This window comes from Erinaceus europaeus, chromosome 6 (genome assembly GCF_950295315.1).
Source record: "Erinaceus europaeus chromosome 6, mEriEur2.1, whole genome shotgun sequence".
Lineage (NCBI taxonomy): Eukaryota > Metazoa > Chordata > Mammalia > Eulipotyphla > Erinaceidae > Erinaceus > Erinaceus europaeus.
In genome coordinates this window covers 37,872,980-37,888,043 of record NC_080167.1, presented here as the reverse complement: position 1 = coordinate 37,888,043, position 15,064 = coordinate 37,872,980, and the positions used below count along the sequence as shown (strand labels likewise).

The window sequence follows — 15,064 nt, the reverse complement described above, 5'->3', positions numbered from 1 at the left end:
GCTATTGTGCCTCAATGAGGGGTTATGGATAACCCAGGGGCTATTCCTTCCTGAGAGCTGATTGCTCTTTTAACCTCATCCATGCTTGAGGAATAAAGCAAATAGCCTACTAGATCCAAAGCTTATCAAGTACTGTTAGGCATTAAGTATACATTAAGTCAAAATCGCCAATACGTAGATGGAACGTACACTTACAAAAAGAAAAAAAATGTCATTTCTTACAGCTGTGTCAGTTTTTACAGCCTTCTTTAACTACCCACCTGCTACTGGAAATTTGCTTTGTTTCCCAATGTTGGTTGTTACAAACAGAAATACTATAAACATATATGTACATATATGGCTTCAGATAAATTGTGCTTTTTGCATAGATGCTTAGGAGAGCATCTCTAGATCATTTGGTGGCTCCATTTAATGTCTTCAAGAATCTCCAAAGTGTTTTCCAGAGGGACTACATTAAGTTACAATCCTATTAACCATATAGAAAGGTTCCATTTTCTCTACAACCTCAGCTGGATTTTCTGTCCTTTAGATGTGTTTTATTTTCCCAGGTCTACAATGAGTTAACTTACTGTTATCATAATTTGAATTTCATTGAGAACTAGTGATTTGAACATGTTTTCCATATGTTTGTTGGACATCAAAATATCTGCATATTCTTTTTTTTTTAATTCCTTACAAAGCACATATACTCCAGCTTTAACACATTGGAACTGGACAGATTTCTCCTGTGAGGTTGCTTGGAAATTTCTATTTCTGTTTAATTGAAAGAAAAATATGATCTTTTATTTTATCTGTGGACACTGATATGTAAAAAGAAATTGATGCTTAGAATTTCACATCCCCCTTATAACCATGAAGTTCAACACCAATGATATGAAATGTAAATATACAAATAAACTAATTAGCAAATCTGAAATTACTCTAATTAAGGGTTTTTCATTTTGTGGGATTTTAAATTAAACAAACCCATTATTACTGCTTAAAGTATTTGACTATTCTTTTGTTTGTTAGAATCTTTGCTTTTAGTTGCTTCAAATTTCTACAATACAATTAAACATGCCAGACCTTTTATGACATTTTGCAAATAAATTTTATGGTTAAGTTAGTGTTATCTAAAACTGGATTAAAAGGGTTTTAAAAGCTCATCGTGATTAAGTGCACATGTTAACATATGCAAGGACCCAGGTTCAAGCCCTGTCCCTCAACCTGCAGGGAAACTTCATGAGTGGTCTATCTCTCTATTCCTAGTTTCTTTCTGTCTCTATCCAATAAATGAATGAAATAAATAAATAACTTACTTTTATATCTTTTGCTTTGAAAATTCATTTAAAAATATTAGCATATTGTAATAAGTTCTGTAAATTATGTTTACTTCTACGTGGTGCTAACAGGAATATAAATAGTAGATATATGTTTGTTTATATCTCTCAGTAGAAACATGCTTTTTTCCCATTTCTTTTTTGTTTTTTTTATTTCTATTTATTTATTCCCTTTTTATTGCCCTTGTTGTTTTATTGTTGTTGTTATTGATGTTGTTGTTGCTGGCTAGGACAGAGAGAAATGGATAGAGGAGGGGAAGACAGAGAGGGGGAGGGAAAGGTAGACACCTGCAGACCTGCTTCACCGCCTGTGAAGCGACTCCCCTGCAGGTGGGGAGCTGGGGGCTTGAACCGGGATTCTTACACTGGTCCTTGCGCTTTGCGCCACATGCGCTGCACTACCTCCTGACTCTTTTTAAATTTTTTGTTAATAAAATGGAAATATTGACAAGACCATAGGATAAGAGGGGTACAATTCCACACAGTTCCCACCACCAAAAATCTGCATGCAGTCCCCTCCCTTGATAGCTTTCCTATTCTTTATCCCTCTGGGAGTATGGACCCAGGATCATTGTGGGGTATAGTAGGTGGAAGGTCTGGCTTCTATAATTGCTTCCCTGATTAACATGAGCGTTGACAGGTCTATCTGTACTCCTAGCCTCTCTTTCTCTTTCCCTAGTGGAGTAGGGATCTGGGGAAGTGGGGCTCCAAGACACATTGGTGGGATCATCTACAGGTTGGCATCATGATAACATGAACTTAGTGGCTGAAAAAATAGTTAAGATATAAAGCAGAACAGATTGTTGACTAGTCATGAACCTAAAGACAAGAATATTGCAGATGAAGATTTAGGGTGTCCATTTTGGAAAAAGCTAGTAGGTCAATTTGAGGTATATTCCAAGGGGCCCATGACCCAACTAGTTTTTTTCTGAGCTTGACATATAACATGCAGGTTACCTAAGTTATTGTATGGGGAGATGGTGTCATAATTGGGAAAAGGACTAGAAAGCTGAATCGGGTAAGAAAGTAGCTCCCAAATATGGAGAAATCATATACTATTAACTGTAAACCCCACAGATTTGATCTAGTGCATCTCTGAAGGTCTGAGCTCACATTCTGTGATCACAACTAGGAACATTCCAGGCTGCACTAATTTTAGGACCTGCCATCCTCGGGTGATAGGTACATATGCTTTTTTTATTCTTTTTTTGTCTCAAGGGGAGAGATGCAAATGAAAGGGAAATGAATACTATGACTGAAAAGTCTTAAAGAACGGTCAGTCATTCCTTTATAAAAAGTTGTAATTTTATGTAAAATGCCTCTTATTCTGCATGTTGTAGAAGCATTTATAGAATAAGTTTTTGAGAACTTATTTTATAAAGTAGTTTTGAAATATTTCTTAGTAATATAAATCACTTACACATACATGTATTTTACAGTTTGTAATTTTTAATTGTTGAGTTTTTTTTCTGAAATTTTTGGTAATATGTTCCTCTGTAATTCCTCTTCAGATCAATACAGTTATGTTTTTAAAAGCTCCTGTCATCATGGAAGATGAGGAATTGTACAGTTGTGACAATGGTCTTGTACATTAACATTTCCCCAATAAATTTATCTATTAAATAAAAAATGTTTATTTTTATCATTTTCAGTTAATGCATATCTTTATTTTCAGAGACATGTAGTCATACTCAGAGAAAAATCTGTAAAACTATGTCTTACAACTAGATAAATCTTTCTAGGTATATGTTAGTACTACCATTCGTAGTTTATAGAATCAAATAGTTACCTATATTTTAATTACTAATTTAACTTGTAAATGCATATTTTAAATGTCCAATGTGACTACCAACTATTTTAATACCTGATTTCTAAATTTTTAAATATTTATGTATTTATTCACTTTTGTTGCTCTTGTTTTTTATTGTTGTAGTCATTGGATAGGACAGAGAGAAATAGGGGAAGACAGAGAAAGACAGACACCTGCTGACCTGCTTCACCACTTGTGAAGCGATTCCCCTGTAGTTGGGGAGCCCGGGGCTGGAACCGGGATCCTTAGTCCTTGCGCTTAGCGCCACCTGCACTTAGCCCGCTGAGCTACTACCCGACTCCCAGTGATTTCTAATTTAATAGAATGTGCTTTCTACATTACTTCAGTTCTTGAAATCTTTTAAGATGTGCCGTATGATCTAATAGATATCATTTTTCACATTGTTGCAAACTTAAAATATATATATTCTGAAAAAAATCATAGTATTACAAATAGTCTTTAATTGACAGATCCCTGCTCATCTTTTAAAATTTAGCTACAGTGTCAGTTCTTTGAGAATGCTCTCCTGTATTTCAGGGTGGACTAGGTGTGCTTTAAGTTTGATTTGTATTTTTAAATATTTATGAGTATATCTTTCTTAGATGTGGGATTGTGTGTGTGTGTGTGTGTGTTTGTATGTGTGTGTGTGTGTGAGAGAGAGAGAGAGAGAGAGAGAGGGGAACTATAGCATCAGAGCTTTTTTCAGTGCAGTGAAACCCACATTTGAACTTGGGTCCCACACATATGGCAAAGTCGTTCACTATCCAAGTACAACTATCTAAGGTTTAAACTACTTTACAGTACTGCTACTATATCTAATATAATATTACATCATGTCAAATAATAGGAAATATTTTTGGAAGGAGGAAGACAGAAAAAATGGAGAAAGAGAGAATTTAATAATAGAATTTAATCATATGATGAGGATTCTGCAAGGTTTCTGTTACCCAGACCAAATAAATATTGGAGTGTCTGAAAAGTCATGACATATTTCTATGCAAAAAAAAAAGTGTTATGATTTTTCCAGCAACCCAGTAAATAAAATAAATCACCTAAAACTTGCTAAATAAGTAATGCAATATTTGAAAAGAGAAATAATTATAGCTAGCACATATGTGATGTCTCCTAAGCCAAGCACTTTTCTAAGCTTTGTAGTGGGAGTATGGGAGGCTGAGGATGGGAGGTGTAAACTTATTTAATCCTCATAATAACTCTGTGAGGTGGGTCCTATTATGTATCTTTTTTTTTTCCAGATACTGAGATTGACATCCTGAAATATTCATTAACTTTCCCAGATGTCACTAACTGACATCTACCCAAACACTTGCTCTAGAGCTTGTGGTTTAAAGTCTATGCAATGTTATGCTAATTGGTATAAGTGAGAGAAGCTCAAATTTTCATAGCAGAAGGCATATAATTTAAATTCTTTCCGAAACAGCATTGTCTTCTCTATAGTCTCCATGGGGTTTCCAAGACTACAGTCCTCTGTGGTTCTGCCCTGAGCTCCCTGGGGCCAAAAGTAGAAGTCATTGAACCCACCATACATCTCTCTGGCCCATCTGCACCCTGGAGATAAGGACATTTTTTTAACCCCAAGCTTAGAAGGAAACTCTGAGGATTAATGAAATAATGTCTGAAAGCACTTTAGGTCCCCAAGAGGCAATAAGATCTGTATAGTAAAGGAGATTTAAAGTATGTTAATCCTAATCCTTTATAAATTAGATTGGGAATATAAAACTCTCCTCAATGCTAGGTTTCTTCTATATCAGGTTGCAATGAAAGGGACCTTTCTCATGGCAACAAGTATTTATGGAACCAGTTTTAAATATCTACTATATATCATACATTTTGTTAACCACTCCACCATAAAAAGTGTGTGTGTTTGTGTGTGTCTGTGTCCAAATCATTTGAATGCTGAAAAAATCGCAGAGACCTGAATTCCACTGTGGCAATGATAATTTTCTTAATGATAGAAACTGATACTACAATCCAAGAGGTTGTGCATTGTTAGAGCACTGGAATTTCAAATTTGAGATCTATAGTTTGATCCCTGACATCTCACATACCAGAGTGAATTTCTTGCCTCCCTCAATCTACTAAATACATACAATAACTATTTTTAAAACGATAACTTACAGTTAACAAAGAACAAGAGAACTGCTACCTGAACTCCCATAAAACATCAGATGTAAGAAATTTACTTGCACTGAACTTACAGTAAAATTGAGGTTACCAATTGAGGGAGAGGAGTGGATTGCCATAGTGGAAGGAGTCCAATGAGTTACTTTGAAATGATTTGGTATAGAAAAATACCTATTGAAGTGGTATGAAATTGTACCCCTAAAACATACATAGTCTTTGAAATGTTTCTTCAATTTAAAATGAGAATAATATACACCAACTTGTAGTGTTTTGGTGTGGTATCAAAAAAGTATGTCCTCAATTATTTATAAAAATTTTTATACAAATATATTTTATTTTTATCCTCTAGAGACAATTTCATTTGTTTTTGTGGTAAGCTTGATTTACAGGGATGTAAATATTTATTTATTCATGAGAAAAATAGGCAGAGAGAGAAAGAAACAGACAACACTCTGGCACACATGCTGCTGGGGATTGAACTCAGGACCTCATGGTTGAGAATCCAGTGTTTTATCCACTGCACCACCTCCTGGACCTGGCATGTAAATATTTTAAAAGGAAGAGAGAGAGATGTCTGCACCCCTGCTTTACCACTTATGAAGCAAGTCCCTGCAGGTGGGGACCAGCGACTTGAACCTCAGTCTTAATGCACTGTAGTGTGCATGCTTAACCAGGTGTGCCACGAGCTGGCCCATCTACTATTTTTTTATTGCCACCAGTGTTATCATTGGAATCTAGTGCCTGCGCTCTGAATCCACTGCTCTACTGTCTCTCTCTCTCTCTCTCTTTTCTTCTTTCTAGTACTCTGGAAGTTTATCCCAAATGCTACTTTACTGGAGGGTCTTCTTACTGACTTTATAACCTTAATTTTATCATTTTAGTGTTCACAACCTTAATTCCATTATCTTTAGAAAAGCTGTAATAATAATTGTGTTGTCTATATTACATCATTGTTAAGAACAAATTAAGTAAGTTGCCGATTGATTTACAACTGTGTAACTATAGAAAAGGCCTAGCCTGCTGACCTTCTGTTTTGTCATCAGGAGAAGACAATTCCAGTTATGGTGAACTTTGCACCTGTCAGTCCTCTTCCCTCAATATCTGCCCTTTGGGGAATATTTACGCTTTCAAAAAATTACTACATAGTATATATATTTTAAAATATTTATTTATTTACTTCCTTTTGTTGCCCTTGTTTTATTATTGTTGCAATTGATGTCGTCATTGTTGGATAGGACAGAGAGAAATGGAGAGAGAAGGGGGAGACAGAGGGGGAGAGAAAGATAGACACCTGCAGACCTGCTTCGTGGCTTGTCAAGCGACTCCCCTGCAGGTGGGGAGCCGGGGGCTCAAACCCGGATCTTTACGCAGGTCCTTGCTTTGAGCCACGTACACTTAACCTGCTGAGCTACCGCCCGACTCCCACATAGTTTAAAATTTTTTACTGCAATGTTCCAGATTGTTCTTGAGAACATTGTTGAACATGTGAATAATTACTAAATGTGTTCATTGCTTTTGTCTCTTTTTTGACATTACATAACTAAACATAACTTTTTATAAATGTACAGAAATAGTACTGATTGACCCAAATTTTAAGTAAAAATGTTTTATGGAGAACATGTTAGCCCATGTTAACAGGAACGTAGTATAGTTTCCCACTACAGACTGTTTTATTTCTGATAATTATTGGGGTGGAGGATTACTCCAAGTATATCAGCATGGTTGATAATACCTAATTGACAGAATTATCATTGATACTGAATGAAATAATGTGTGTTGGAATACTTGACTCATTTAGTGCACAATCAATAGTATTATCTCCTCTTTTTCTACCAAGCTTGGTTAAAATTTCGTAGGGTTCCTAAGAATATGCTACTGTGCATTACAACCCACACCAGAAGATCATTTTGGAGTATATTTTGTGATTCTTGTTGGGATATCCTTTTTAATTTTTTATTATTCTTATTTATTTAATGATAGAGACAATCAGAAATCGAGAGGAGACGGGGTAGGTAGAGAGAAAGAGACAGAAAGACACCTGCAACAACACTTGTAAGCTTCCCCCCTGCATGTTGGACGTGGGGGGCTCAAACTCTGGTCCTTGTGCAGTGTAAAATATGCATTCAACAAGGTGCACCACCACCCAGCCTCTTGTTGGGATATCCTTCTCTCTAATTCCCATTAAAGTTCTTACTAGTTGTAGTTCAACAAAATAGCTGACTAACCTGGTGCACTGCTTTGCCTTGTGTGCAGTCTAGGTTTGAATCCAACTCCCAATACACTGAAGGAAGTTTCTGTGCTCTGGTCTCTTGGTGTTTAGCTATCTGTCTTTGCCTGCCCCCCCACCCCCATTTTAACCTTAGCCCAGAGCAGTAAAGCCCTGAGAAGACAGAAAATATTACTGTTTCCTGACTGGAAATTTTGTTAGCAGGGTTGGAGCGGGGGTAGTAGGTACATCTGCTTAAGTGCACACATTACCATGTACAAAGACCTGGGTACAAGCCTCTGGTCCCCTCATGGGGGGTTGGGGGGTGGCTTCAAAATCAGTTAAGTAATGTTGCAGGTGTATGTCCTTTTCTCTCTCTCTATTTCCCCTTTTCCTTCTGGATCTCTCTGTCTCCAATTAAAAAATAATAAATGTGATTACTTAATAATAAGAATAAAACAATAAAAAGTACCAAACAGAAATTGCATGTGTGTGACACTCACTTATATGTATATAGAAAAATTCTATATTGTATTTGTATAGTATATATACTTCATGTATGTTTATGTTGGTATTTACATACATAATATGTCCAATTGCAAACACTGAGAAATAAATGTAGTAGAAACTTTAGATCAAGGTTGAGCCTTGGAGAAGTTTTATTATTTACACATATGCTGATAGAAGTACATATAATGAGACCATTAACATAGTCATGTGCTACAGAAGAGCTGATCCTACATTGTGGGTAGCAATGTAAATTGGCCCAACCTCTTTGAAGAGCAGTCTGGAGAACTCTCAGAAGTCTAAAAATGGACCTAACCATATGTCCTGTCAATTGCTCTCCTGGGGATATATCCTATGAAATCAAACTCACTGGTCTACAGAGATCTGTGTATCATAACAGCACAATTTTTCAGAGCTCAAACTTGGAAGGAACCTAGGTGACCAACAACAGATGAGTGGCTAAGAAAGTTGTGAAATATATATCAGTCTAAATCCTCACTGTGAGGTCAAAAGATTCTCCCTCTTTCTTTTCTCTCTCTCTAAAACAAACAAACAAACAAACAAAAAAAACGACACCTGCTGGCTGAATAGCAGATACTACACTTAAGCACATTTATAGAAACAAAAAGATTTGGATAAGCTGTCCAGAGTTTGAGTTCAGAAAACGTATTATAAAGGCAATTCAAGATTCCAGCCATAACATACAAATACAAATTTATAATCTTAAAGGACATTTCATCAAAGAACTATAATATTCACAAGGAAAACTTCTAATGGAGTTACATGAAATTAAAGAGGCTCTTGAGGGAATTATATAACTTGTAATAGAGGCCTTGTAAATAAAATAATTCAGATGACAGAATAGCAGGACTAGAAGATAGAACAACCACACTTAGAAAATGCTGAAAATATATACATAGAGGATGCCAGTAAAAAAAAAAATTATGGGGCTAGGCAGTGGCACACCTGGTTAAGCTCACACATTACAGTGTGCAAGTATCTGGGTTCAAGCCCCTGATCTCCATCTGCAGGGTGGTTGCTTCAGCAGTGGTGAAGGACTTCAGGTGTCTCCCTGTCTCTTCCTCTATCTCTCCTCCCATATCAATTTTTCTCTGTTTCTATCCAATAATAAATAAATAAATATTAAGGGAGTCAGGCAGTGGCAGCGGGTTAGCACATGATGCAAAGTGCACAGCTTTCAGGATCCTGGTTTGAGCCCCTGGCTCCCGCCTGCAGGGGGTTTGCTTTACAGGTGGTGAAGCAAGTCTGCAGATGTCTTTCTCTCCCCCTCTTTGTGTTCCTTTCCTCTCTCGATTTCTCTCTGTCCTATCCAACAACAATGACAACAATAACAACAACAGTAATAACAACAATGATAAACAACAAAGACAACAAAAATGGAAAATATAAAAATAAATAAATACATATTTTTAAATGTAAAAAAAAAAGAAAGAAAGAAAGAAAGAAAGAAAATCACCAAGTGCTTTAACTCAAAACTGCTCCTACCACAACACATTTTAGTAAAACTTTGAAGACCAAAAAAAATCTAATGCAGGCTACTAGGGGAGAAAATGAATTTGAGATGCAAATGCAGATTGTCTCTAGTTTTTCATCCCAAACACTAGAAGGAAGAAGAGAATGAAATGAAATATTCATGATACTGAAGGATAAATATTACCAGCCAATTAATTATCCTATTAAACTATCTTTGAAATAAAACCTCCCCAATCATACAGAAACTGAAGAAATTCAGTACCACTAATCTTGCCCTGCAAAAATCACTGAAAGGTATCCTACAGAAAAAGAAGCAAACAAACTTCAACTTTAAAAGAGCTCATCAGTTGTATAATAGAATTGGAAACATAAAACAACAGAAGCAAAGTCATTGGAAAAGTGAAGACAAGATGAACAGAGCCATATGAACAATGTAGATGAACTAAAGCCAAATATCAAGAGGCCAAATATGGACTAGGAGTTCTAAAATCCCATCTTTTTCCTCATCTTGATTGGAACCTGAAGGAAAAATGTTGGGTTGGAAGAATCAGGAAGAGAGGGAAGAATGTTGCTTGTGCACAGGCATAGGTGAAACTCGGAAGACAAAGTCAGAAAGGTAGAATATAGGTAAAACATAGACTGGGGATAAGGTACTACACCAAAGTAAGGAACTCAAGGGGAAGGAAGAGATGAGGGGTTGGAGAGAGGTGAGGGTCTTAGGTTGAGGGTAAAAGTATATTGCAGAAACCCATGACATGGAGTTGTGAACTGGAGCCCATGTGTAGACAGTTGTGCTACATTGGAGTTAAACCAGTAACTTCCAAACAAAATGGAAAAATTAAAAAAAAAATGATGAAGTCATCTCAGTCATGGACAGAAGTTGAGAACTAATAACTTGGACTGGGTTCAATGTATTGCCTGGAGTGAGATGAGGGGGGCATCTTTCAGATCTTGGTGCATGATAGTGGAGAAGGAGCTAGGCTAGAGAGAGTGTTTTGTAGAAAACTAAGAAATATTTACCCATATATTAACAACCATATTTACTGTAAACCACTGATTCCACCACCAGCACCACCCCCAATTAAAAAAAAAAGTGTATCTGGTGGGATGATCTAGAGAGGGATGACTAGAGAAAGCAGTGGCTAGAAATGGGAATGTAATCAGGAATATGTAGCTGTACTAGTGAGTACTACCAGCTGTACTGGTAGCAGTAGTAGAGAAGAAAATATCAGATGCCATAAAGCATGTGTTGGGATAAATGGGGAGTTGTCAAAACATCAGTGACATTAATGAAATTCCAGTCTGGGTGACATAGAAAATGGTAACATTTACAAAATAGAGAAAATTTAGCCAAAAAAAGACATACTAGGGAGACAAAAAAATATTTTTTCACTATATTTAAGGATTTTATTTGAATGCTTGTTCTATTATGTGAACAGATTTAACTCCCTTTAAAAAATTAAAATTCGTCTGGTGCAAAAGGTAGCACAGCGGTAGAGCTTTGAGCTTGTAAGCATGAAGTCCCAAATTTTCAATCCCCAACACCATATATGCCAAAGTGCTGCTCTCTGGCCTCTTGATTTCACTCTGTAGTCATTCTTCATATATATCACATGGAACATATAAAAACAAAATTGATTTTAAAAGGTGAAAAATCTTGACCTTTCATATATATCTATTATGCATATGTATATACTCATGAGTCTGTTTCCAGACAGTTGATGTGTGTAACCACTGAGACCAAATCCTGATTTAGTGACAATATTAAAAGTGTCTGTTTCTTCAACTTTCATACTACAGTGTCGTATTTTCTTTTTACTCAGGTGGGTTTATAGTGTCATTATAATAACCAGAATTATGTACACCTATTTTTATATCATACTTCACCACTAACCAGGTGTCTGGTTCTTTCTTCTTTATGTGCTTACTTATAAAATGGTTAATACTCATCCGTAGCTTTCCCTGTGAGAGTCAAAATAAATTATGTATATGTAGGCTCATAATATTTCTATTCAAAATCATCAGCCATAAATGAACCTTTTAGATTACCAGAAAGCATGAGTACATAACATTTTAGAGATAAAACATCCAAAGAGTGTGGATGAGATAACAGTTCTACTTTATGCCTCTTAGCTGTTGTGAGTTTATGAGGTGCTTTATCATGTACTATCTTATTGGCTATTTACAAAGTCCACTAGGTAGATAAACTGGCAATTATTATTTGTTCTGTTTTGTGTATATGAGTGGTTTCTCTCCCCCATGATCATATCACCAAATCTCAAGTTTTCTGTTTTCTAAATGCTTTGTTTTTCTCCATTACGTATCTTGCCCCTCCCCCCACCTTAGCAATGGTCTTCTACTAAGTAGGGAATCAACACATCTTAATGTCTGTGGTGGAAGTCCAACAAATACTTTTCGGATGTGAATATACACTCACTTCTACAACACTTGTAACACCAGATATGTGGGTCTTTTATTCCTTTGCTAAGGAATTCTTGGTCACACTAACTAAATGTCCTACAATTTATTTCTGACACTGTCCAGAGTCAGAGAAGCTACCACAGGTTAAGTGCTCAATCTTAAGTCTTGCTTTGGAGTCTGATTATTTGGCATAGATACTGGATTTTCAAATTATCCACTTCAGTTTGGCTAAAAACTAGAGCTTTCATTAATTTCTCCCATTTGGTTATTTTAAGCTAGAATAAAATCACAGAACTCAGGGAAACAATCACTTTTGCTTGTTGGTTTATTATATAACAAATACTACTGGGAAAAGTTTTCAACTAGCAGTAATCTTGCCTTGGATAAACCTCATTGGCTACGATACTGCCACTGTGGAAAGCTAATGAATACTAATGAATAGCTAGATGAAAAATAAATAGGATGAGATTTAGAAGTGACCCAAGAGCAGAGATTTCTTTAATGATGGAGTTTTGATGACACATATAAGTTAGTTGTCCAACCCAGAAACTCACCTAACCCCATACTATTGGCATTTTTATGATGGCTTCAAATAGTATAGACATGAATACTTAATAACTCTAGAGTTTTACTCTGCTCTATGAAGATTGAGATTATGAGGTGTGGTTGGATGAATATTGAACATTCTAAACCTCTAAGGTTGGCTTGGTTTGTCTAGTTACACTTACCATGCACAAGCCCATCAAGGTATTCAGTAATAGATCAACAGCATTACTCAGGCAAACCAAAGGGATTTGTGAACTCTGTTCCAGGAACCAGGGTCAAACACCAAGTTTGAGGTCAAAAGGTATGTCTATTGCTCTCTTCACTTAGGAAGTTATAAGAGTTTCAGAAACTCTGTACCACAGGCTGTGGAAAGAAGGTAGAATATATACATTCTATTATTCCACAGCTATGCTCTAAAGACATGCTGAATATTTCATTAACAATTCACTTTCCCAACTGCATATTCCTATGATAAAGTTTTTTTTTTTTTCCATGTGCATAGCTGTAAGTTCCAGGTCATCCCAGATACCTAATTTTCATTTTGATGACATTTCTACTATTCTACAACTAGATACTTTAAATTTTTGCCCATTCAAACAATTGTGTGCTGTGTAAGTTATGCTACATCATAGTTTACCTTTCTTTTTTTTATAATACTAGGCAATTTTCAAAGGTTTATTTCTATTTTCCTACTTGCTATATAGTTCTATTTTGCCTTAACAACATGTTCATTACACAGCCTGTGATACTGTATTTTGCGGTACAGGGTGTTGACTTACCAGAGAAAAGTGCTTTGCAATGAAAGATGTATCCTGGCAGGGGTGAAATAAACTTAAAATGACACTGGATCTTTCCAGATCTCCCTAGGATAATGGATGCTTGTAGCATTTAAGTCTTGTTTCTTCAGTATTTTTTATTTACACTTCAGTCACATTCACTGGAAAAAATAGAATGCCTTTAGGAACTGAACAAGTTAGTAGAAATGCATGAAAAAAAGAAATGATTTGATTATAAATTATCTATACGTATTCAGTTTTGCTTTTCTAAATATAGCGTACTTTTTAGTATCAAACAATATTATGTTTGTTCATAGTATTCAAAGAAGTAATTTGTAGAAAATGGAGAGATTTTTCCTGTGAAACACTATTATAATGTGGTTCCTTTTTTCAACTAAATGCTCCCTTTACAGGTAATCTTAAATACCTGAAACTTTACAGTTGTGAACATATGAATTTTATAGAATCTGGAGGCTTATTTATTGAGAAGTAAATATAACTTATTAGGATGATTGCTTTAAAATGTCGTTAAAAGTGATTATACTCCTTCATTCGGTTATACACACATACATAATTTAAATATCTATAAAAATTCCTGTAGTTAAACTATTTTAGGATAGTGTAGTACTGCTATCCAAAGTATCTGTGCTTTGGATAGTAGCAGAACACAATTAAGAATTCAGATTATAATTTTTGGTTAGTAGAGGGGAACAGCCCTGAGTCAGCCATAGACTATGATTATACTTGTGATCTCATTTTCCTCTATTAATGATAAGATAATAAAGTACTTCTAGAAATAACTTTTCTTTTCTCATGAAATTGTTGATAATTGTTGTCAGGAATATGGCATCCATGAGATTAGATTTTGTTGATATTTCTATGGAAATGGAACTTGTGGGGAAGAAAAGAACCAGTTACTGGAGTTATAAGGTTATATAGTTGTATATCTGGACATGGAGTTATTTTGCCTAGGAATATATATATATCTGACACATATCTTGGTTTTTCTCATGAGTAAGGTAGAATGAAATTAATTTCACTAGTCAGTTTAGAGAATGTTCCTTCATAGATGAGTCAGCATGAAGGGAATGCTTCAGCTGAATCCTTATCTCCAACCTTCTGCATGTAGGGTAAAATAAGGGTAGTAACAAAGGGTAAAATAAGAAGAGTAACAATGAATGAATATATATATATATATATATATAGTTTACTGTTCAGTAGGCTATGAAAAATCAATATCACTGTTCAAATGCTTCTGAAAAATAAAAATCCATTTCAACTTAACCATGCCATATATTTGTAACTTTAGCAAGTTACAAGTGTAGGAGAAATTATTTTCTTTTTGCCTTTCTACAATTTACTTATTTTAGAACAATTCTAGGAAATTGAAATTTAAAAATCAATCTATGAAATAAGAATCCCAAGAAATGTCACACAGAATAAAAGGTCAAATTCAGTAGCAGAAAAAGAAATCCAATTTAAAACTTTGTAAAGTCTGAACATAAGGCAAATAGCCAAGTCACACATATATTTATTTTTAGTTATCAGGGGGTGATTTATTCCCCCCCCTTTTATTGGCCTTGCTGTTCATCATTGTTGTTCTTACTACTATTGTTGTCAATACTGTGTTTGCTGTTGTATAGGACAGAGCAACACCAAGAGAGGAGGGATAGACTTCAAGGAGGAGAGAAAGACAGCTGCAGACCTGCTTCACTGCTTGTGAAGTGACTCCCCTGTAGGTGGGGAGCTAGGGACTTGAAGCATTTATTCTTTTAAAGTGCTTTTACCTTACCTTTATTAAGATTGTAATCTTTTGTAAAAAAATATGATAGTCACAGATAGG

The 15,064-nt window shown here is 35.5% G+C and overlaps 1 protein-coding gene and 1 pseudogene across 4 annotated transcripts in view; one reads left to right on the top strand and one right to left on the bottom strand.

The window, feature by feature from the left end:
- RGS7 (regulator of G protein signaling 7) overlaps window positions 1-15,064 on the top strand; it is a 522,282-nt gene that overhangs the window by 274,062 nt on the left and 233,156 nt on the right. The gene's annotated exons all lie outside the window — the stretch shown is intronic.
- LOC132539119 (U4 spliceosomal RNA) lies at window positions 12,169-12,322 on the bottom strand (annotated as a pseudogene).